This window comes from Equus quagga, chromosome 2, assembly GCF_021613505.1.
Source record: "Equus quagga isolate Etosha38 chromosome 2, UCLA_HA_Equagga_1.0, whole genome shotgun sequence".
In the NCBI taxonomy this organism is placed as follows: Eukaryota; Metazoa; Chordata; class Mammalia; order Perissodactyla; family Equidae; genus Equus; species Equus quagga.
The window spans coordinates 80,935,522-80,960,282 of NC_060268.1; the positions used below are offsets into that span (position 1 = coordinate 80,935,522).

The 24,761-nt window shown below is 37.8% G+C and overlaps 1 protein-coding gene across 7 annotated transcripts in view; it reads right to left on the bottom strand.

Annotated features, from left to right (window-relative positions):
- Positions 1 to 24,210, bottom strand: part of MEF2A (myocyte enhancer factor 2A) — a 167,046-nt gene extending 142,836 nt beyond the window's left edge. For 2 of the 7 annotated variants that reach the window (XM_046653022.1, XM_046653023.1), the window contains exon 1: positions 24,004 to 24,204. The gene's annotated coding sequence lies outside the window, so the exon portion shown is untranslated. Of the gene's footprint in view, positions 1 to 23,403; positions 23,527 to 24,003 lie in introns of those variants that run through there. The other 5 variants (XM_046653016.1, XM_046653019.1, XM_046653018.1 and 2 more) reach the window with 5 other exon arrangements.
- Positions 24,211 to 24,761: the final 551 nt, after the last annotated feature.

Sequence of the window (24,761 nt, forward strand, 5' to 3'; positions counted from 1 at the left end):
ACCTACCCAAACACCATAACCAACCACATAAGAATAAACATTAATGTGTACTGTCTTGTGGTACAGTCAACAAGACAGAGCATATGCTGGACCATAAAATAAGACACATAAATTTATAAGAACTGAAATGATACAGAAAGTGTTGTCTGACTACAAAAGAATTAAAGATCAATAACAAAAACATATTGGAAAATTTTTCAAGTACTTGGAAATTACTCTATTTCTAAATAACTCATAGGTCAAAAAAATCAGGAAGAAAATTTAAAACTACACTGAACTGAATGATAACAAAAACATATTATTTAATTATGTGGGGTAGAGATAAAGATACTTGGAAATGTGTAGCTTTTAAGCACTTATGTTAGAAAAGAACAAAGGTTTAATATTACAGTTCTAAATCAGCTTCCACCTTAAGAAGCTAGGGGGAAAAAAACCTACACTGAACTAAAAGTAGAGGTAAGGAAATGATAAAAGTAGAAATTGGTGAAATAGATGAGATACAAACAATAGGTAAAATCAACAGAAACAAAAGCTGGTTCTTTGACTTAAAGATACCCTAGCTAGACTGGTCAAGAAGAGAGAAGACACAAATTACCAACATCAGGAATTGAAAGAGGAAATTACTACAGATATTTCCAATATTAAAAGCATACTAAGGTAATATTAAGTGCAATTTAACACCAATAAGTTTGACAAATGAAATAGACAAAATTCCAAGAAACATGCAGGTTATCAAAATTGACACAAAAAGAAAGTCTGAATAACTCTCTAATAAACAAATTGAATTCAAAATCAAAAAGCTCCCTACAAAAAACCCACCAGATCCAGATGGCTTCCCTAGTGAATTTTTCAAACATCTAAAGATTATCAGTCTTAGACAAACTCTTCTAACTAAGAGTAAGAGAAAACACTTCCTAACATAATTAATGAGGCCATCATAACCCTGATGCCAAAAAAAGGCAAGAAAACCACAACGAAAAGAAACTACACACCAATACCACCTGTATACAGAGAGAGAATCATCATTAATAAAGTATTAGCAAGTCAACTCCAGCAATATATAAAAAGGAAACTATCAGTACAAGTGGGGTTTGTCTAAGGAATGCAAGGTTGGTTTAGTATTAAAAAATCAATTAATGTAATTCACTACATTAACATACTAAAAAAGAAAAATATATATGATTAATTTCAATAGACGTACAGAAAGTATCTATTCATGATAAAATTCATGGTGGGGGAGGCAGCTCTCAGCAACCTAGGATTAAAGGGAACTTCCTCAACCTTATCAAAGTCACCTACGAAAACCTGCAAGTAATGTGATACTTAACAATAAAAGACTGATTTTTTCCTCCTATGATTGGAAACAAAGCAAGGATGCCTTCTCTCATCATTTCTAGTCACAATTTTAGTGGAGTTCCTAACAAGTGCAATAATGCAAGAAAAAGAAAGGTATCCAGATTGGAAAGGAAGAAATTAAACAGCCACTATTCACACATGACATGAGAACATACACAGGAAATTATCAAAAAAAATCTACAATAAAGTGACTGGAACTACAAAGTGGGCTTTGCAAGGGTGCAGAATACAAGATCAATATATTTTTTCAAGTTGTATTTCTACATATTAGTAATGACAAACGCAAAATTAACCTTTTTAAAAATACTATTCACCTTAGCATCAAAAGTATGAAATATTTAAAGACAAATTTACCAACATATGTGTAACACTATTATCCTGAATACCAGAAAACACTGTTGAGAGAAATTAAGGAAGACCTAAATACATGGAGAGATGTATTATGTTCATGTATCTGAACACTCAATCAACATTATTATGAAACTGATTCTCCCCAAATTGATCTACAGATTCAACAAAATCCCAATCAAAATCTCAGTAAGCATTCTCGCAGAAACTGACAAAAGTAATTCAAAACTTATAATATAGCTAAAACAATTTGAAAAGAAACAAAGTTGGAGAATACAGCATGCTATCATTAGGGAAAAAAACATATAAATCAATGGTACAGAATAGAGAATCCAGAAATAAATCCACACACATATGGTCATTTGATATTCAACAAGGGTGCCAAGGTAATTCAATGGGAAAAGGAAAGCCTTATCAACACATGGTACTATTCAACAGATGAATCTTAATATTACCTCATACCACTCATAAAAATTAACTCAAAATGGATCACAGACCTACATGTAAAAGCCAAACTATAACACTTACAAAAGTAAACAGAGAACAACAACAACAAAAAATTCCCCTGCCCCATGTAAGGCAAAGATTTACAAGGTAGGCCAAAAAAGCAGGTAAAATTGACAAAAAATTGAAAAAACTGACAAATAGCACTGTATCAAAATTAAAACCTTCTGCTCTTTGAAAGACACCATTAAGGAGTTAAAATCAAGCTACACACTGGTAGAAAATATTCAAAATACAATGGTGAGAATGGAAAAAAGACTTCTATCCAGAATATATGAAGATCTCTTACAATTCAGTAATAAGAAGACAAACAATCCAATTAAACATAGGCAAGATTTGAACAGACATTTCACCAAATAAGACACGAATACCAAATAAGTAAACGAAAAATGTTTACTATCATTACTCATCAGAGAAATGCAAATTAAAACTATAATGAGATGCTAGTAAATATCCACTAAAATGGCTAAACTTAAAAAGGCTGACAACACAAAGTGTTGAAGAAGAAACAGAGAAATTGCAACTCTCATTGCTGGTGGGACTGTAAAATCATACAACCACTGTGGAAAACAGTTTCACAGTTTCTTAATAAGGTAAATATACACTTATCATATGACCCAGAAATCCCACTCCTTGGTATTTACCCAAGAAAAATGAAAGCATATGTCCACACAAAGGCTTGTACGCAAATGTACATAGTGGCTTTATTCAGAATAGTTCAAACTGAAACCAAAATGTCCATGAAAGGTGAATAGAGAAACTGTGGTATAAACATCGTATAATGGGACACTAGGCAACTGTAAAATGGAACAAACCACTGACAGACATAAACATAGATGAATCACAAAAACATTTGGTGAGGGGGGAAAAAAGCCAGACACTAAAGAGTACATACTGTATGATTCCACTTAGAACAAATATGCAAAATTTTGAGCCACCACCAAAGAACATAGAAAATCCATAACTCACACATTATGAAAGCCACTCAACACCAGAAAGCTATATATACCTAATTAAAAGACTTTTCTGACTTTACAAAGTTAAGACCAAGAACAATCAGCATTATCTTTTGACTCTTAGTTTCCTCATTTATAAAATAGTGTATTAATAGTTCATATATTTCATAAATTTAGTTGTGAGAATTAAATAAGCATACAATGTACTTAGCATAGTGCCTGGCATGGAGTAAGAGCTCAATAAGTGCTAGCTAGTTACTGGGGCTGTTTTTTTAAATCATCATCATCATGATCATTATAATTACTTATGGGGAAACAATACATTCTTAAAGAAATAACCCAGAAAATGGGCCAAAGGTACAGACAGAGAATGTCACTTCAAGTCAACTAATTAACAACATTCCTATTAAAAAGTCATACAGCATTCCTATTAAAAAGTCACCACTTTGTTTAAGACATTGGAAAGGCAAACATTACAGCAAAAGCCAAATCAGAAATTTTGGAATATATTTGGAATTATTTAACATGATACTAAAAATGAAAAAAAAATACTATTAAGGCCATAAAACATATACACAGATACTAATCACAAGAAACAGTATTTTTAAGTCAGTAAAATTTCACAGAAGCAAGCATTTTTAAGGAATAAAGCACAGATGAAACTAGGGATTGTTCCAATTACAGGAGGTAAGAAAGAAAGATGATACAAACTTTAGTAGGTGTGAACAAAAAGAACAAAGCAGGGTGTCGGATAGTCAGATGGGCAGAGCACAATTATGCACTACCTTGAAAATAGGAAACCAATTGAATTTAATATGAGAAAAAATGGGAAGATAAGAAAAAAGCATTACTAATTGTGTCAACTGGAATAATGCACAATTCCAGCCTCAGTACTAGGTAAGGTTACAAAGCTAGATTCTTATATAATCCCCACTAAAAAACAATCTATTACATTCTTAACTAGTGAACAAAGAAGGCAGCATTTGTGTCATAATGTGATAGTATACCAATGCCAAGAAATGTCCACTTTCCCCCATGGCCTTCTGCCTCCATCTACATCCCCCATACTACTCATGAGGCACAAAACATCTCTTCACACAGCTTCTGTTTTTAAAAAAAAAAAAAAAAAAGAAAGAAAGAAAGAAAATAGCTTTATTGAGATATAATTCACATACCATACAATTCAGCCACTTAACATATACACTTGAATGTTTTTTATATGCACAGGAATGTGCAGCCATCACCACTAATTCCAGAATATTTTCATCACCCTTAAAAGAAATCCAGGGGGCTAGCACGGTGGTGTAGGGGTTGTGTTCGCACGCTCCACTTTTGGCAGCCTGGGGTTCACCCAGTTCAGATCCCAGGTGCAGATCTAGGCACTGCTTATCAAACTATGCTGTGGCAGGCAACCCACATATAAAGTTAGGGAAAATAGGCATGGATGTTAGCTCAGGGTTAATCTTCCTCAAAAAAAAGGAAAGAAACCCAGTACCCATTAACGGTCACTCCCCACTCCCTATCCCTAACCTATACCCCAGCCCTAAGCAATGAGGCATCTAATTTTTGTCTCTATAGATTTGCCTATTCTGAACATTTCACATAAAGTGAACCATACAATATATGGTCCTTCGTAACTGGCTTATTTCACTGAACAATGTTTTCAAGATCCACCCATGTTGTAGCATGTATCCATACTTCACCCCTTTTTATCGCCAAATAATATTCCAAATGGAAATTCCAAAATGGAAATACCACATTTTATTCACTCATCAGTTGACGGACTTTTGGACTGCTTCCACTTTTTGCCTATTATGAATAATGCTGCTATGAAACTGGTAAACAAGGTTTTGTGTAGACATATGTGTTCATTTCTAGCTTCTGTTCTTATAATAAAATATTTAGTGTCTTCAGTTTTTCTTTTCAGTAATCTCACTTCATTATTGTATCTAATGACTTCCCCATAGTGATACATGTATCTGATGTTATGCCACAGGTAATTATGTATTTTGGATAAATTCCTAGTACCTATTTTATTCTCCCAAATAATTCATCATTCCCCCAATCTATAATCAGCAACCATACTGACAGTTTTCACACTAACATCTAATATTAATATATATTACATGCTGTGATGATTCTGTCATTCTTCAAGTGGAGGATGTGACTTCTCAAATGCTGAAGTTACATTTGTTCTACCCTCCTAACCCAATCTAAGAACCAACATCCCCAGTATTCCTTCTCAGGCATGTAGTTACTGGAACCTATCACTTTTACGGTCCTCAACCAACCAAACTCCAATAACAAGAAGCACACCTCGTCCAAAAACAGTTTAAAAATGAGCTCACTTTAAAATGTGACACCATGCACTTAACATAAGGCCAAATATACATCACTCTGGTTAAACAGTCTGGTAAACTGGCAAAGTCTGTCAAACAGATGTCCACTTAATAAGGATGTTGGCCAGAATCTAGAAAAAGTTTGGACATTGTATTCATGATATTTTGCAACTTCCTAAAGTTTTGAACTGGAAGAGGCCTCAGAGGTCTCTTTAAGGACACAAACGCTAAAGCTTATAGAAATAAAGTGGAATCCAGGAATAAAAGCCACACTACTAGTCTAATCCACATCAAAATAGGGTTCTACCTATTTAAAACAAATAACAAAAACATCTGAACTAATGATAAAGAAATTCAAAAAATCTTAAAGTTATCTTGAAAGATGCACACCATATTGAGATTTCTCTTCCAAGTAATTTGCTACTTCTAAAGTGCTGGTTTGAACCTTAAAATAACATAGAGGGGCTTCAGATTATCCTCATAGCATCACCTTTGTTTGCACTCTGATATATCTTAAGTAGAAGAGAAGTGGGAAGAGTTATAGCTACTGCCCTAAGAAATGCACATTATCTACTACCTGTTACATCTACAACATATCCTGGTATGTGGCAATTATATATTACTATAATACTTTACTTTCTCTGGTAAGTAGATACATGGGAGTCCATGTGTCAAAATTTCATCTACTGTTATCTCATAGCAGAAAAAAAGCTTGAGAATTACTGATCTAGACCAGCAGGATTAGAGATGACTTAAAGTCATCTCTTCAAAACCTTAGCTCAGTTCAAATCCTAGATTTTGCACTTTGCAAAATCATTTGAAAGACATCAATTTAATGGGTTCATTTACTATATAATTACTGAGAATCTACATGAAAAGAATGCAAGAAGAACTAAGACTAGTGTAAAAACCTTCAATGCAGTGTGTATATGTCTATTGCCTTTAGTATAAGGTCAAATATGATAATTTCAAAAGAAAAAACTTCTAATTGGAAGAAATCAGTTCTTTATGGAGGGCACAGCATTTGGTCTGGCCTGGGGAAGGAGATCAAGAAATGGGATATAGAGGAGAATGAGAAAAGGAGACTCTATCTTTATCCACGTCTCCTACTTCAAAGGCATGTATTCCCATCAATTCCCTTCAAACAATCAAATTAAAGAATGAATCTAGCACTGTGCTTTTTCCTTTTCTTTTCTTTTTTTTTTTTTTTTTGAGGAAGATTAGCCCTGAGCTAACTACTGCCAATCCTCCTCTTTTTGCTGAGGAAGACTGGCCCTGAGCTAACATCCATGCCCATCTTCCTCTACTTTATACATGGGACGCCTACCACAGCATGGCTTTTGCCAAGCAGTGCCATGTCTACACCCGGGATCAGAACCGGCAAACCCCGGGCTGCCGAGAAGGAGAACATGCGAACTTAACCGCTGCACCACCGGGCCAGCCTGCATTGTGCTTTTTAAAAAGTGATGGCGAGTATTATTCTTTAGGGAATCAAGCTTTATTAATAAAAAAGGAGAAACACATCATCTTCATTATCTTATGTGGACATATTAAAGAAGGCCTTGGTCACTTTCAAGCTTAAAAACTTCCAACAGCTCTTCCTTACCTGAAAAACAAAATCCACACTGCTCAACATTTGAGGTGCTCTACAATCTGACCTCAAGCTCTCTTACACACTTCACCATCTTCTACTTCTGAAAAGCCCTCCAATCTAGCCAAACTGTGTCTGATACACACCTCCCACTTTCCTGTTTTAGTTCTTTTGCTCAAACTGTTTTCTCTATGTAGAGTACCTTTTCCAACATCTCTGACAATAAAACAATATCCAGCTCAAATATCAATTCTTCCACGAAGCATCCCCTGATCACTTCTGAACTCTTCCTTCCCTGAACTCCCTAATCCATTCATTATGTCTACGATTTATACATCACTTGGTAATTAATATAGCATAGTAATTAATGGGGTTTTACCCTCCCTAAACCATTACCTCCTAGAAGCAAACAGTTACATCTTATGTGTGTTTATATTTCAGAATCAAAAGAAGGGGCAAGGAAACAGAGCCGTGTACATTGCTTTGGGGTTACCATATTTACCAGTCGAAAGGAAAAAAGGGACGCAATAAAAAGAAAGAGCCTGTCAAGTGATTAAGACTTGTGAAAACTACGAATAAAAGAAATTAAAGCTCATAAACGAGGTTCCAAAGACAGACAGCTATGCATAGGTGTTGAGAGCCTTTACACATCATTAGAAAGTCAGGTGGAGAATTACAAAGACAGCATCAAAAGCAAAAGGTTTTAATTTATATTATGGAAGATTTTTTATGTTTAAAGTCAATATCCTTTTAATTCTAGTTATTTTTACAAAAAGAAATGTATAATGATCAATGAAACAAGTCAATTTCTACTCCAACAACATAAAACACTGACAAAAAACTTGTTAATTCTAGGGAAAGAAATGCTTAAAGGTAATAAATATTTTTAAACAAGTAAATTCTAGAAACCAGGCATAAAGAACTTCCATGAGTAATCCCAACTTCACGTTAAATTTCTCATGTTAAAAAGATACAGGTAAAACGCATTAAAGACAGAGAATCAACTAACTTTAGCTATAATACACACTTAGTGCCACCTTATTAAACACAATGTAAGACTGTAGAATCAAGGAATAACACGCCTACCATTTACTGTAATCAAAGGACAACTGTCAAGATCACAAAATAAAACTGAGAAAACCAAGAGAGCAGAAAAAGAATGAAGAGAGGCACATGTGGTTTAATTTTCAAAGATGTTAACATCTATCAGTTAAATTCCCAAGTTTACAAGTTAACTTTTCCAAAAACTTCACATCTTAGATTGCTATTAGAATAAAGAAGTACTAAAGAAAGCCCTTAGCTGAATATAGGCCCATAGCTCATTTATGTAATAAAACCAAGGAATTCTCAATATACATTACAGAAACAAACCTTTGAATTAATAACCTTGCTTTACAGAAAAATGCACTTAAGAATCCTGCAATAACCCAGAACCTGTATTCGCATGCTATCAGAATGAAGTAAGAGTATTTTGAATTTAGTTTATTTCTCCTACAAGGTACTTTCTGGAGTTTCTAGCTCACCAGTGGAAGCTGAATACCTATGTCTTTTCCTAAAAGCTTTGTAGCACTGACAGCACATGTCAATAGATTCCGGTTCTCTCTCCCCCAAAAATAGAGACTTCAGTGAGGACAACAGTGATAGCATATCTAAGTAACTCTAAAAATATTCCCCCAAACCATATGAGAAGACAAGAAAGGAAAAGGAAATTCTACATAAAACGACTCTTTCAGCATAGTCTGAAAACAAAGAATGCAGGCATTGCAGAACAACGGTGAGTGAAAACAGAAATATCACCAAATCACAGTACTTGATTTCTCAGGCTGTCACACCACCTCCACTCAGCCACGAGGCTTGGTGGCATGGAGGCTAGCAAAGGGGCCTAAGGGTCATGTGCAAGGACCACCAAAAATATTAAACCCATCCTAAATCTAAAAATATTGGAAAAGTGTCTGGGCAGACCAGAACACAGACTATAGGAAGTCAGTTCAAAGTTCTGGTGATTTAAAGGAACAGGTGCCATTTAAGGCACTAGCTGCCATGTCAAGGGGCACAACTTTGCAACATATAGCTTCTCGGGGAGAAAACAGGCAAAAGGAAGGGAGAAGTGTCCTTTGGCAACTGGATGGCAAAGGGAAAAAAAAAGAAGAAAATTTAAGGTCTTGCAAGCAGACCAAAGAGAACCATAAAACTGGAAGTGTCACAACCCTTCTCCAACCATTACAACAAAAACCACTGAAGTAACAGGACTGTGAGAAGGGCATCATTAAACTAGGAATACTGTAAAACACCCCAATACTATGAAAATGAACAAAAGAAAAGTGTAATTCAGAAAATGAGGAAAGAGAATTTAACACAAATCAACTAAGAAAAACTCTCTATGAAAAACAACCTCAAAGCAGAAAAAAATTTTCAGTCAATATTTCAAACAATTAAATATATTCAAACAAGTATTTGAAGATATGAAAACCACTTTGAATCAGAAATTCAAAAACTAAAACTAAAAATGTACAAAATACAAAGAGAAATTTTAAAAGCTGACTGAATTCAAAAAAGAAATGGAAAAAAATTTAAAAAGTATTAGAGAATGAAAAATAAACTGCAAGGCACCCAAGGGAGAATTGACTCAAATGAAAATCAGCTACCACAGTCCACTACATGTGCTAAGAGCCACATCCATCCACATCTGGTGTTACATTTCATCTGATTTCAGATAACTGTCTATCCACCACTTCACAATAAATCACAAGCCCCAACTCTTCCAACACATGTAAATATAAGCAAACTCCATGTCTTTTTCATAGTTAAGTGCCATATTTACTACGTTTTTATTTATTACTTAACCATTCAATACATCTAAAACCATGCTGCTATTTTAAATAGGTTTATTAGGTTCCCATCCTTTCTTTCAAGTGTGTCATTAACAAAGTTTTCAAGTATTGTTCCCCTAGCACCACTGATCCGACAAACTTTATGGTTTTTATTGCACAACTTTGCATAGCACGGTGATATTTAGGAACATGCATGCCATGTTATAGTAGAACTGTCTAGATGTGTACATGTGAGTTAGTATATATATTTATATACATAAATATAAATATATATATTTCTTTGCTTATATATGTTCCTTGGCTCTCAGACAGCCCAGAGTCAATGACACCCCAGTAGCAATGAGCACACCTAGCACCCAGATCTTGGTTTCTAATTGCCATCCTCCAATAAAAGGAGCCAAGGCTCTATGGAAAAGGGGATGATTCCAGGGTTGGAACAGGTAAAATACAAGATGAACCTGAAATTTCTTGTAGTACCAGAAAGCAAGGAAGTTCTCAAAAAAGGATGGAGACATGTTAAAAGGACACAAGACGGGCCAGCCCAGTGGCACAGTGGTTAAGTTCGCACATTCCACTTCAGCAGCCGGGGGTTCGCCGGTTCGGATTCCTGGTGCAGACATGGCATCACTTGGCAAGCCATGCTGTGGCAGCCGTCCCACATATAAAGTGGAGGAAGACGGGCACGGACATTAGCTCAGGGCCAATCTTCCTTAGCAAAAAGAGGAGGATTGGCAGCAGTTAGCTCAGGGCTAATCTTCCTCCAAAAAAAAAAAAGGACACAAGAGTCAACCTGAAGGAGCTTTCAATGGACAATCTGAACAATAAAATAAATAATGATAGCACCAGATTATAAAGTAAGTATCTTTGAGTCTATACTGATGTAAATAAGTGACAGTAAATAAACAAAGAAGGGATATCTCTTCATTATGGAAGAATTTCAACAATAAATGAGAAAGGAACAAAAAACCTACAAAAATCACCATTAGATAAATATTACAGTAATAACTGTTGCAGATAAGTTCCATCAATGGATGCTAAAATGAATAGGAGAATTGAGGAGAAACAAGAAATTAGCATAGTCTCAACATATTTCCCTCAGGATATTTATCATTTTCAAAGAGAAAAACTGTGACAATGGAGAAACCAGCAGAGGCTACCTTAATTAAGTGATAAAGATTAACGTCACCAGTAATAAGACACTGACATCACATATCCTGATATAAAATGTGCCTCCTGATATATCTTTACTTCAGTAGTATTATTGCCAAAAATGAAAAATCACAAATTAATTAGAAGAAAGCATCAGAGAAACCCAAATTGAAAGATTTTCTACAAAATAATGACGAGTACTCCTCAAAACAATCCAGGTCAAAAAAACAGAAAAAGAATGAGTTAATATCACAGATTTGGAGACTAACACAACAAATAAATGCAATGTGGGATCCTGGATTGGATCCTAGAACAGAAAAAGGTCATTAGGAAAAAAAATTGATGAAATTCAAATAAGGTATTTAGTCAAAAGTATCATTTCAATATTAATTTCCCAGTTTTGATAATTACACTATGGTTATGTAAGTTGTCCAACATTAGTGGAAGCTGGGTAAAGAGTATACGCAAACGCTCTATATTATTTTTGCAACTTTTCTCCATGTCTAACACTATTCCACAATAAAAAATTTTTTTCTACTGAGGGGAGTACAAAAAAAGAAATGCTCATTAAATGATTAGTTTTCATAAAAATTTACTTAGTAAATTATAACTCCAATGGCAATTCAAATATAATCCAACAACAACGTTGTTCCAACGTTAATATCCAATTCATTATACTGGGAAGAACAGATAAATGCTGCAATACAATTATTTGTTGAGACATAAATGGCAGAAGGATATGCAAAGTTCACTATCACTATATAAAGTTTTTAAACATGAGAAACACTATACATGTTTAGCAATATATATATAGGTGTAGTTAAAAAAAATGAATGAGAAAGGTAAATCCTTATTTAAGATAATGATTACTGCTGAAGAAGGAAAAAGGACAATAGGACTGAGATATCTACTGCATTCATCCTGCTAGTATTCATTACACTATTCACTCTAAATTTTGTATGCTGGATGTATTTCATAATTTTTAGCCACTACTGAGGAATACTGACATTTTTAGCTATCTGGAGCAATTAGTCTCCTGCTTTGTTTAGAAAAAATATTTTTGTTGTGGGGTCTTTTTGCTTTGTTGTTTGGTTTTTAACTTAAAACAATCTTACTGAGAACACAGTATGTGAAATTTTTCATTTCTATTTTCCAAGACCAAACACTGAAAACCTTGAGATCATCTAAAACAGGGTCCTCTGCCTTAGAGAAGACATGTCCTTAAGGTTTTTTTTTTTTAACAGATAAATCCTCTCAGTTCCCTGACCACTTCATACCTTCACTTCCATTTCTCTTCAAACACCCATTCCACGGCCAAATCCTTAGGCTTTGTCATTATAAGGAACTGCTCCACTTCTGATAGTAAATTATATATCCCACTCTCTGACTGTACCTCTTTATCCTTCCAGGCACTCTCTCACAAGTCAACTCCTCATCTTCCTCTCAAGCCTGCCCCTCCTCCTCTGCTTCCTATTTCAGTAAACTGCCCATTCATTCCCTCAACTGCCCAAGCCATAAACCTAATCATCACCATCAACTCCTCTCTCTTTCACCTTCCACATATCCTCCACCACTGAGTCCTTTAATTCTACTTCCAATATACCTCTCAATCTACCTATTTCTTCAATGCTCATCCCACTCCCATAGTACAGGCCACCTTACCCCTTGTAACTAATTTGTTGTAACACACTCCTAATTATTCTCCCTGTCTACCAATTTTAATTCTCTCCAAAGAATGCTCCACAGTGCAATTAGTATTATCTTTTTAATTAATTCCCTTCCAGGCTTAAGACATTTCCATTTTCCCTAGAATAAAGTACAAATTCCTTAACATAGCTTAAGGCTCTTCATACACCTGCCCTCGCTTATGCTACCTGATCCATCCATACCGTACTCTTTGAGCTTCTCCAAGCAATCCAGGCTCTCTAAGTGTATCTCCTGTCCTTAAGACAGGTCTGGTAAACTCTACCTATCCTCTTCACAAGGCTAAGTCCTATTCACTCTTCAGGCTTCAGGCTAAGTTGAAGGTGTCACTTTCTCTGGGATAAATTTTCCTGGTCTCCCTGAAAGCAGGTTACTCACCCCTTTTATGTGCTCCTATAGCACTCAGCACTGTACACATCAAGCAAATAGCCAAGGGGACTATAAACGCATTTATGTCCATACTCCCATCGGACTGTGAAAGCCAAACCTGGTCACTGATACTGCTCATCACCTAGCCCAGTAGACTGAATGAATAAGGTAATGAAGACCAAACTGTGAAATAAACTGCCAAAGTAACACAATGCTTACAAAGAATTAGAACCCAATGACTCCTGGCTCAGATGCACAATATTCTTTCCACTATACTTTGGGGCACTTAATTTTACTTTCATAAACAATTCAATATTAATTAGGTATAAAGCATGTAACACAGAGTTAAAAAGGATCTCGATATCATCTCATTTTATAATTAAAGTGATACCCAGACAGGTTACTACTTGCTAAGGAACAAAACATTATAAAACAGCAATGCCAAGATTAGGCATTTTGATGTTCTTTAATTACACACTTTAATCTCAGAAATGAGATTTTTAAATTTTAAAGTTGAAAAGTTTTAGCTTTTCATTTCTTCTAGGCTAGTAAAATTATTAAAAACAGAACAAATGAATCACCAATTCACTTAAAAGTTTGTACAAAATTACCTAAAATATTATAACAAGCATAAGAATCTTTAATTATGGTATAAGAGTAATAAAGATAATATTGAGTCATTATTCTAATTATACATTATAAACAACATATGAGTATCAACTATGTTCAAGGCACTATGGAACAGATTCACAATACACAAAGAGATATAAAAAACAGGATTCCTACTCCCAAGAAGCTTTTTGGAAAGCAAGACCTAACCACTAGAGAATTAGAAAAACTGGGTGAAAGTAATCACTTCAACTGTTAACACTTTCAAAGGAAAAGACTTTCTTCTAAGGAGTTTCAGGAATGTACAGAGAAATTACAATCTACTGGCTGAGGAATCACCATAAACTCAAAATTTCTTAGCTTGGTGGTCAGCTCAAAGGGCTCTAAAACACTGAAACTTCAGTATCAACAACATACTTACTACCCAGTTCTTGGTTTCTAAATACTCTTACCGAATAAAAAGAAACCAGAACTCCTCGAAGAAATGGCTGATTCTAGGACAGCAGCAGGAAAAGCAGAAGATGAGCCTGGACCATCTTACAGCCCCAAAAGTTTGGAACTGCTCCAAAAATGAGAGGAACATGTCAAAACAATCAATGAGTTAAGCTGAAGGAACTCCCACTGACCAAACGTGGGTTAATTTGGAACATCAAAATGAATACTGACAGATAATAGAGTACAACCTACTTAATAAAAAGGAACCTATGAAATTATATCAATGTTAAATAAGCAAATTAGAATGAAAAACTCTTCTTTACAATAGAAAGAATGCCAACTAATAAATGAACAAGGAACAATAGTTAGAAAAACATCATTTTGGAACCACTGTGTAAATAACTGATTCAGGCAAGAATCATCAACGAATGCTAAAACTATTATGTAAAAATTGTTGGGAGGACAGAATATTTACATAGTCTCAAAGAGCCTCCCCACAAATTGTTCAATAATTACAAAGAGGACAATGATAACTTTTACCTGGAGAAAACTGGCAGGCTAACCTTAACTACGTGATGCAAGTAAACATCACCAACAATGGGTAAATCTGACATCATATTGCCTCCTGATGTGACGCATTGAGGATATATCATCACTTATGTGGTATTCCCGCCAAAAATGCATAACCTGAATCTAACAACAAAGAAGCAATATGACAAACCCAAACTGATGGACATCCTACAAAACAAAGAGCCTGTACTCTTTAAAATTATTAATGTTAGTGGGTGAGGAATTTGAGTGCAGCTTAATGTAAAAAAACCTATGAATGATAGGAAAAAGAAAAAAAGCTGAAAGGCTGTTTCAGATTAAAGGAGTGAAGAGAGACGACAACTAAAATACAATGGAAAATACTGGACTAGAAAAATGCTATTAAAGGATATTATTAGCACACTTGAAGAGATATCAACATGAAGTGTATATTAAATTATAGTATCAAGATTAAATTTCTTAGGGCTGGCCCAGTGGCACAGCAGTTAAGTCCCCATGCTCTGCTTCAGCTCAGATCCCAGGCATGGACATCACTTATCAAGCCATGCTGCAGCAAGCATCCCATATACAAAATAGAGAAAGATGGGCAGAGATGTTAGCTCAGAGCCAATCTTCCTCAATAAATAAATAAATAAATGTCTTGAATCCACCATACTCTGGTTATGCAAGAATATGCCTTTGTTCTTACAAGCTATCAGCTGAAGCATTTAGGGGTATAGGATCATGATGTGTATACCTAGTCTCAAATGGTTCAATAAAAGGGCCGGCCCCGTGGCCAAGTGGATAAGTTCACGTGCTCCACTGCGGTGGCCCAGGGTTTCGGTGGTTCAGATCCTAGGCGCGGACATGGCACCACTCGTCAGGCTATGTTGAGGCGGTGTCCCACATGCCACAACTGGAGGGACCTGCAACTAAGATATACAACTATGTACAGGGGGGATTTGGGGAGATAAAGCAGGAAAAAAAAAAAAAGATTGGCAACAGTTGTTAGCTCAGGTGCCAATCTTTAAAAGAAAAAAGTGGTTCAATAATAAAAATAATTCTAATAGGAAGAGGAAGAAAAAGGAGAAGAGGGAAAAAAAGAGGAAGAAGGAGAGTAGGAAAAAGGAGATCTACAGAGTGGATTCCTGCTATTTCATTACAATACGTGATATGTTCAATGACATTATATGTTTAATACGTAGTTTCCTTGTTAGCAAAGTACACTGTGCACTAACGCAGCACTTCCATCTATTCCATGTATGCATCTGTGATGCTTTGCCTTAGATGATATGCCTTTGACTTTAACCAAATAAATTTGCACCTCTGGCATACTCCAGAAGATGTAATCAAGGAGCTTCAAAGTGTAAAGAACATAAAATAATAATATCTGTTGCCGGACTTTGGGGCCACTCTGCAAATACAACGAATGATAAAGCCAATGTGCCAAATGTTAACAATTGGTGAATCTAGGTGACAGGTATATGGGAGTTTATTGTACTAGTCTTGCAACTTCTAAGTTTTTCCAAAACAAAAACTTAAATAAAAAACTTCTACCAATACTAAAACTTTTTGCTTTGGGGAAAGTGAGCCATTTCTGAATAACAAAATCTTAACTCCCAGATTCTTCTTTCCTTTTCCCTTCATAATCCATGTCAAATTAAGTTTAACACCATTAAGAGAAAGATTTTCAGTATCAAAATAAACATTTTGCTAAAGTAGTCCCCAACTTGCAAGTGTTCCAAAATGGGATATGCCCATTTGTAAGTCAGCTGTTTAGAATGTGGAGTGACTTTTCATTATTACAAATAGTGGTTGGTTCCTTAATGATGGCCACAAAAGTTCTCTGCTAAATCTTCGTTAGCAATGCAGTTGAATTAGTATTGTATTTCATGTATACTGTGTTAAATTGTATAGAGTACCCTCCTGTTAGCCTTTCTGAAATAATGTAAAATTAGCTGGATAAGCTGAACGAAGGGAATGGAGATGTTGGTTAGTAAGGAGCAACCAGTAACTAATTACAATTTCTAACACAGTTTTTACAGGGATACACATTTCAAACTGGAAATATAGCCCTCAGACAAGATGTCTACTCAATGCCCAGTGAGAAGGCAAAATGGAATCACAGGAAATGCCACTTGTGCTCAACAGCTCTGGGATTCCTGCCCTGACCCAGAATGCTGATGACAATATGTTAACATGTACTGAAAACAGAAAATGCATAATGTAGTATTTTATAGTCTGGAAAGTATCTACAATTTTTAAAATCTGATTTGGGAAAACTCATTTGTGTGGTTGGTCATTTTAGTTGCTTAGGACAACTTCTACTCAATTCAATGTTAACTGAGCATTCACTATGCACAATGATAAACTGGCGGGCAGTGAATATACAAAAAGAGCAAGACAGTCTTTGACGTAGGAACTGAGCCTAGCAGCAGAGAATGACATCAATTACAATACTCTAAATATTCTAAAATGGGACTTCCTCTACAAATAGTGTATATATGAAGAACAAGGAGGAAAAGCTTTGTCTAGAGACATTAAAATTGGTATCTCAGATGACATACAAGCTACAGCTTAAAAGAAAACTAGTTCAACAGGTATATGAGGGAGGATTCCAATCCCTGGTAAAAACATGAACAAGGATACAGAAGCATTCATTCAAGCATTTACTGTCTTCCAAGTGCCAGGCAGTGTGCTAAGGCCTAGAGATACAGCTATCAGCAAGAGACAAGACTTCTGCCTTCATGGACTTTACATTCAGGCAACAGAGAAAGACTATAAATAAGCAATAACTAAAAAAACAAGATATGTACAAATTATAATAAGTGTCTTGAAGGAAATAAACAAGACGTGTGAAAACAAGATGTATAAGAGAGCACCTAATGGAGTGCAACATTAAACAGGATGCTCTGAGTGAGGAAGTGAAATTTGGGCCAAGTTTCAAAAGGTTTGGTCATGCCAGCTTTAAGAAGAGCATCTCAAGCAGGTAATTCAAAAAGTGCAGAAGACCTTAAAATAGGGAAAGACAGAGAGTTTAAAGAACACTGAGAGGCCTGTCAGGCTGGCATCCAATGAAAGGAGAACAATGAGGAGGAGAAAGAACATTCAGGGCCATTAGGACCATAGAAAGGAGTACAAGCTTTATTTCAAGAGTAAAGTCATTAGGAAATTTTTAAGCAGAGAAATGACATGATTTACGCTCTTAAAATGATCCCTAGGGTTGTCGTGTGAAGAAAGAACTTGTGAGGAGCAAGAAAAGAAACAAGAAGCTAAGCTGGGAGGCTATTGCAGTAATTCATGCAAGAGATAATGATACCCTGAAATAAAGAGGTGGCAGTGAAGACTGAGAGCAGTGGAGTAGCTCAAGATAAATTCTGAGCATGGAACAGGGGGTGGGGATGGAATGGATTTGAGAGAAAAGAAAAGAATCCAGAATGATATCTGAAGTTTTTTGGCTTGAATACTGCCATTTACTTAGATGGGGAAAGCCAGCAGAGACCCCAGAGTTTGGGGTAGGAGGGAGGGAGAAGGTTGAGGGAGAGGAATAAATAACTATATTTTAGTCATATGGCTAATATTGTATTTAAGATTCCAACTAGATTTCCAAGTGGATATCAAGCTCAGGAAAATTCTGGGCTAGAAAAAAAAGTGGGAGACATCATCATGAAAATAAATGTCCTTTTCAGGGAAGAGCAAACAGCTGGCCTTAAGTGGGTCATAGAAACTAAAGTATAGCAGCTGACAATGAGCCTGGAAAGATAGGATAAAACTGTATTAGTAAGTGAACCATGACTAATAATGGCAATAGCAGTAGTAGGAATGACAGTAATAGCAGGAGAAAAAAATTATTGCATTTTAGGTACCAAGCACTCTGGTAAAGGCTTTATAACATACATCTCATTTAATCCTCTCAACAACTCTGTATCATTATAATTACTATTTTATACATTGAGCCTCAAGAAAATGGAGAACTTGCCAAAGAACACAAAGTGCTAAAGTGAGTATTCTAACTTAAGCAGTCTGATTTTAGAGGTCAATCTCTTATCCCTTAAATTACTGCCTCTCTACTAATTTTATAGGCCTTCATAGCTTTTCTTAAGATTGACATTTAGATCTGAATTTCAGAAATATAATTCAAGTCTTTATGTAAAAGACAGATTGCTAGGGGTGGGGATAAGAGGTGAGACAGGTAAACAGTATTAGCCAATGCAACAGCACCTTGTTTTTTCTGTTTGTTTTTGTGAAGAAGATTGTCACTGAGCTAACATCTGTGCCAATCTTCCTCTACTTTATGCGGGATGCCACCACAGCATGGCCTGATGAGCAGTGCTAGGTCCAGGCCCAGGACCTGAACCTGCAAACCCAGGGCCGCCAAAGCAGGGCATGTGGACTTAACGACTACACCATGGGGCCGGCCCCAAGAGCACCTTGTCTTAATAAGCCAAAAGTTATAAATTATCTTACCAGGTTAAAGGAAGAGTATTTTTTTGTTCCAAGGGTCACAAATCATACCTCAAACTAATCTAAGTCAACCTGCATGTGTATGCTACTGGAAACAAAAATAACCTGGTAAAAAGGTCCAGCTCATGCAGTATAAATTTACCACCTACTACCAAAATATTTCTTAACAAAAACTTCATTGATGGTTGAACTTTTTTTTAAGTTCATAGATAAAAGTTTATATTTTTGTATAAGGAAGAAAAGAAAATTACTACTCATTCAAGACAATCATAAAAAGATGTGCCATGGTTGATATTTATTAGAAATCTGATCTACTAGTGTCTATTTTCCACCCATATAATGATTCTCTGGCTTTCAGTATTAAATTGATGAAGAAGGAAATTATCTGTTGTCATACACCAATGTTCAAACATTTGGTATACCACTTCACAGACCAGCTAATTTTTTAAATTCATACGCTTATGATCTCATCTCAAGTGATTACTAAAACAATTCTATATTGAATAAAATATTAAGTTCACTAAATATAAATTAAATTCAGTAAACACAAATAATTATTAAAATCAGTAAATAGATATATAAAAAAGATAGTATTTATTAAATATATGCCAACACACATCCCGTGCTATGCATGAGACTTATTAATGAACAAATGAGTTTATACTCTTAAGTATAATAAACTGGACACAGGGTCCATTTATTATAGACTATACAAAGCATACACAGATAAAATCATTTAGTTCCACAGAGCACGTAACAATGAATTATTAAAAAATTATAGATTATCTACTAAAGAAAAGCTATTTTTAAAATACACCTATTTCAGATAGGCTATAAAAATATTTTTCTAATTTCAAGTTTTAAATACCGTATCTTGAAGACAACTCCTACAGACAATTCCCAAAACACATTATTTCACTGAAGAGTAGGGAAAATACTTATATTTACCTTTGAATTTTTTTAATATTGGGGGAAATTATGGAGTTAGAATCAAGCAATGATTGCAGATCCAAAACCTAAGGGAGGGGCGAGCTCTGTGGCTGAATAGTTAAGTTCACACGCTCCGAATCAGTGGCCCAGGGTTTCACTGGTTTGGATCCTGGGCATGGACCTAGCACCGCTCTTCAAGCCATGCTGAGCTGGCATCCCACATAGCAGAACCAGAAGGACATACAACTAGAATATACAACTATGTACTGGAGGGTCTTGGGATAGAAGATGGAAAAAAAAACACCTAATATAGAACAGCCAACTAAACATTTTATGTATAATCTGACAATGAATTCAAGATGCCAGGATATTTTATCCCAAACAAATATACGAACATTCTCCTGTATTTATACATTATATGAAGTCCTTTTGACCACAGGTACTGGGCAGAGTACCTACATAATCTTCATAGGAAGGAAAGGAAGTACAGAGGAAGGGATAAAGGGAGATCAGACAATATGGGTTTTTGCACACTAAGCTTCAGGCAGTGTGCTAGGAACTTTCACACCCATTATTTCATTTAATTCTAACAATTCCACAGGACAGGTAGCGTAATTCCTTCCCATTTTACGGAAGCCGTCTCATAATTTTGTCAGAGGTAGAGCTGGGATCTGAACCAAGATCTGATGACAAAGTGAAGCAGCCTTCCTTTGTGACAACTTGCAAATCAGTACAACATATTAAAGTGCTCTTTTGCAGGAGATTATCCAACTGGAAGACTGATTTGATCTTCCATATTTACACTTCTCTTCTTAAAATTGAGAGGGCACTCACTCACTTACTAAAAACATTCACAAATTTTCTTTCTAATCTAGAAAAAAGCAATATTGAACATTTTTAATCCACAAAGCAGTATTTTCATTGCCCGATCACTGACAAAAGAAAATTTCAGCCAGACTTCGTCACATTCACATGCACCATGAGTATATCCTCCAAAACAAAAAACGGGGATATGGTCTGATTACAAGACAGAATATATGAAATTAGAAATGCCCGCAGAAAATCCAAGACCATCATCATTGTATGTTACACTAAATTCCTCTTGCTAGACTAAAAGCAGCAAAGGGAGAAAGAAAGGTGGCTTTCCAAAACCTGACTGACCAACATGCTACTTCCCAATAACCAATTCGCTTATGGCTTCCTCCTCCTAAATCAGAACACAAATCTACTAAAAAGATTTAATTGAAATATTTCAGACGTCAAAATCATCTTCTAACAAACATTTTCATAATTATTTAACCACCCTCAGAATACACTTTGATATCTCTCTCGATAACCAAACAATGAGTGGTGTTGCTACTGCCTGAATATTAATAAAATTAATATTAACCTGCACTGCACTCTAAATGGAAAAGCTATAATGCAACTGCTTTGAAAAATAAAACATCACCACTTGAAACAACTCACTATTTTTAAAAGCTTATTCCCAATTGCATTTACAAAAAACAAACCTTTTCACACATACCCATTAAGGAAACATAAAAACTCTAAGAATATGGAAGAAGACTATTCTCAAACCATAATTCAACATGGTGACATTACAATTATTATTTCTGAGCCCCAATGAGCTATCTTTCTTCCACTGAACACCCCGTATCCCTCACTCACTCATTCCCCTCAACAATTAAAAAAAAAACTTTTGCAGAGAAGTAATTTAAGGAGTTAAATATAATTTTATCATCTTTGTGCCAAAATAAATAAACCCATAGTTTTATATATAACAATAGTGTGATATAAATAAGCAAATAATTGTGTTTAGAGAGGTCACTATTACTTCACAATCACTGACTGCTTTAGTAAATAAGTTTCTACTGGAAGCACTCTTCCAACAGACCTGTTAACCTAAAGACTAAGTCTACAAAGTATTCAAATCATCAGTTTTAGCTCGTTACAGTATTTTCATTATAACACCATTATCACAACTTTTTTCCTCCCTCTCCAAAGCCCCAGTTCATAGTTGTATATTCTAGTTGTAAGTCCTAGTTCGTCTACGAGAGCCACCACCACAGCATGGCTACTGACAGATCTTTTTACAACAGTACTCACTGAGAATTAAAAGGGATTCCAGAAGCAATTCGTGCATCATTATACAGAACAAACTAATCTTAATATTTTATATAACACATAACGTGTGTTCATTACATTTGACATAAAGTCTAACTAAAGCTGGCATCTGCTTTAGTGAAAACACTTTTGACTTTTCTCCTAAACAAAAGTTGCCATTCACAGGAAAAGAATTAAGAGTCAAGACTGAGCCCTCCAAAAATATAATCCCCCAACAGAACCCAAAAATGTACTCATGAAAGCCATAATAACACAATATAGTTACTTTATCCTCACTTTCTAAATTCATATTAAAATAAATACCATTTTTGTGTTTTCAAAAAAAACTTTAAACCTATTTTGTTTACCTTTTCCACAGACTGTTCAAGTACTGCCGAGGTAACAGATTTTAAAACTGACAACTGGAGTACTTGGCAGTTGCCAAAACAACACAGCTGGATTCTTAAAGGGAAAGTACTCGTGTAATGTACACCTAATTACAGCTTCAGAGAACCTTCTCTTACACAGTAAGAGACGACACAAGGGAAACCTGCTGTGCTAAAAACAACTTGAAAAACTTTAGACAGTATTTGTTTAAAAATATACATACTATTGTTAACTCATCACAGCAGGCCTTTCCAATTGCACATTTTTGGAACTCCAATCTTGTAAACTAAAATGCAGGTTAACACTATGCTACTATTCTGCAATCTACACTCATGGTTCCTTACTGGACCCTGACAGAAGGCTCGCTTCACAGTGCAGGTCTGAGAAACATTTTTACGGTTACACTTCCACGGAGAAAAAATTTTTTGTTTTTCTAATTCAAGAACGCTCACCTTTTCCAAACTTGTTTGCACTACCTCACCTGCTAATTCAACCCTCGCCGTTCAAAGACTGATGCTATCGCACTAAAAAGCAAAGTTTCTAACACACGAAACCTTCCCTGCGAGCCGCGATCTACTCGCAAGTCCGGGGGCAGCGAGGGGTGCCCAGCGCACCCCTCCGTCCCCGCGCTATCGTCCTGCACGCTCAGGCGTCCGCACCCGCAGGTGCCCCCGGCCCCGCCACCTCCCTGGCCGGCCCCAAATACCGCCCTGGCCACTGACACTGACACACACACACACACACACACACACACACACACGGGGAGTTCGGACCGAAACGTTCCGCCCCGTTAGACCAACCTCTCAAAGGAGAAGTGGGGGAAGTTCTTCAAGTCCAACAACAGCGCAGAATGCCCCCAGCACTAGGGATCAATCCCTCCGGGGAGACTCCGGCCTCGGAGGGCAGGACGAGGGAAAGGGCCCTCGGGCGTGCCGCCCAGGAGAGGCTCCAGCCCCCAGGGAACTCCTTCAACTTTCAAGGAGGCGACGTCCACCACCGTCCCCCAGCCCCAAACGCGGTGGCGCCCGGGGAGGCTCCTCGCGCCCAGCCCGCGCTGCCGAGCCTCCCCCGCCGGCCCGCGGCGCCCATCAGCCCCGGGCCCGCCCTCGGGGCACCCCGCCCCCACCTCCACGGGCGCCGCGCCCCTCGGCGCCGACCCCGACGCGACCACCCCTCGCCGCCTCCCCGCGCCCCGCCGCCACGCGCCCGCGACCTCGGCCCCCTGCCAGCCGGATGCCGCCTGGTCCCGGCGTCCCCGGCGCCCTGCGGGCGCCGCTGCTCGGCCGGGCCGCCCCCCCGCCCCAGCGCCCCCCCGCCCCCACCCGGCCCCCTCGCTGCGACACCGCCCCCTCTGGCACTGCCGGCCCCGCAGACGGAGCCCCGCCGGCCGCGGCCCTCACCGTGTCTCCGGCGCAGCTAGCGGGCGCGCACACGCTGCAGCCCCGGCCCGCTACCAGCGCTCCGCGCCGACCGGAGCCGCCTCCTTCAGCCCGGGACTCGCCGGGACATCCGCGCACGGATCCCCACACCGGGGCTATTTTTAGGAGACAGGCCCCGGCCAGACCGGAACTCGTTCCTGTCGCTGCGCGTGCGCACTACGCGGACGGCGTTCAGTGTTCCTCCGCCAGCCTCGCCTTTCCCTCCCTTCTCTGGGGCTGCTTCTCTCCCTTCTCCCGTGAGGTTTCTGTTCAGAGCTGATTTATCATCTTGGTGAGCCGTAGAGTACTTGGAAGGGGAAAGACAAGGGTGTGGGCAAATAGTGTCACACTGTTTGGAAGCGAGGGGTACTCCACAAGGACGTGAGGGGCGGACTATGTTTTTCCGGGTGGGTGAGGAGACGGATCACCCGGCACAGGAAGGAGATGACGGCGGTTTGGCGCCGGGGCTACGGGCTGAGCTCGCTTCCCTCTGAAGGACCGTGTTCTCCTGGAAGGGATACTGGTCACTTGATGAGGGCCTGGGCGCCTCCCAGGGCGGGGCGGCCCGGCGGCGTCGCGCCCTGCCGCCTCCGCCTCCCCCGCCGCTGCCTCCCCGACCGGCCCGCGGGGGGCAGGGGCCGGGCGCGGCTCCAGTGACGCGCGCGTGGCAGATCGCCGCGCGTGGCCGCCGGCCGGCTCCAGCCAACCCGGGGCGGCGGGGCGCCGGGGCGGGGCCGGGC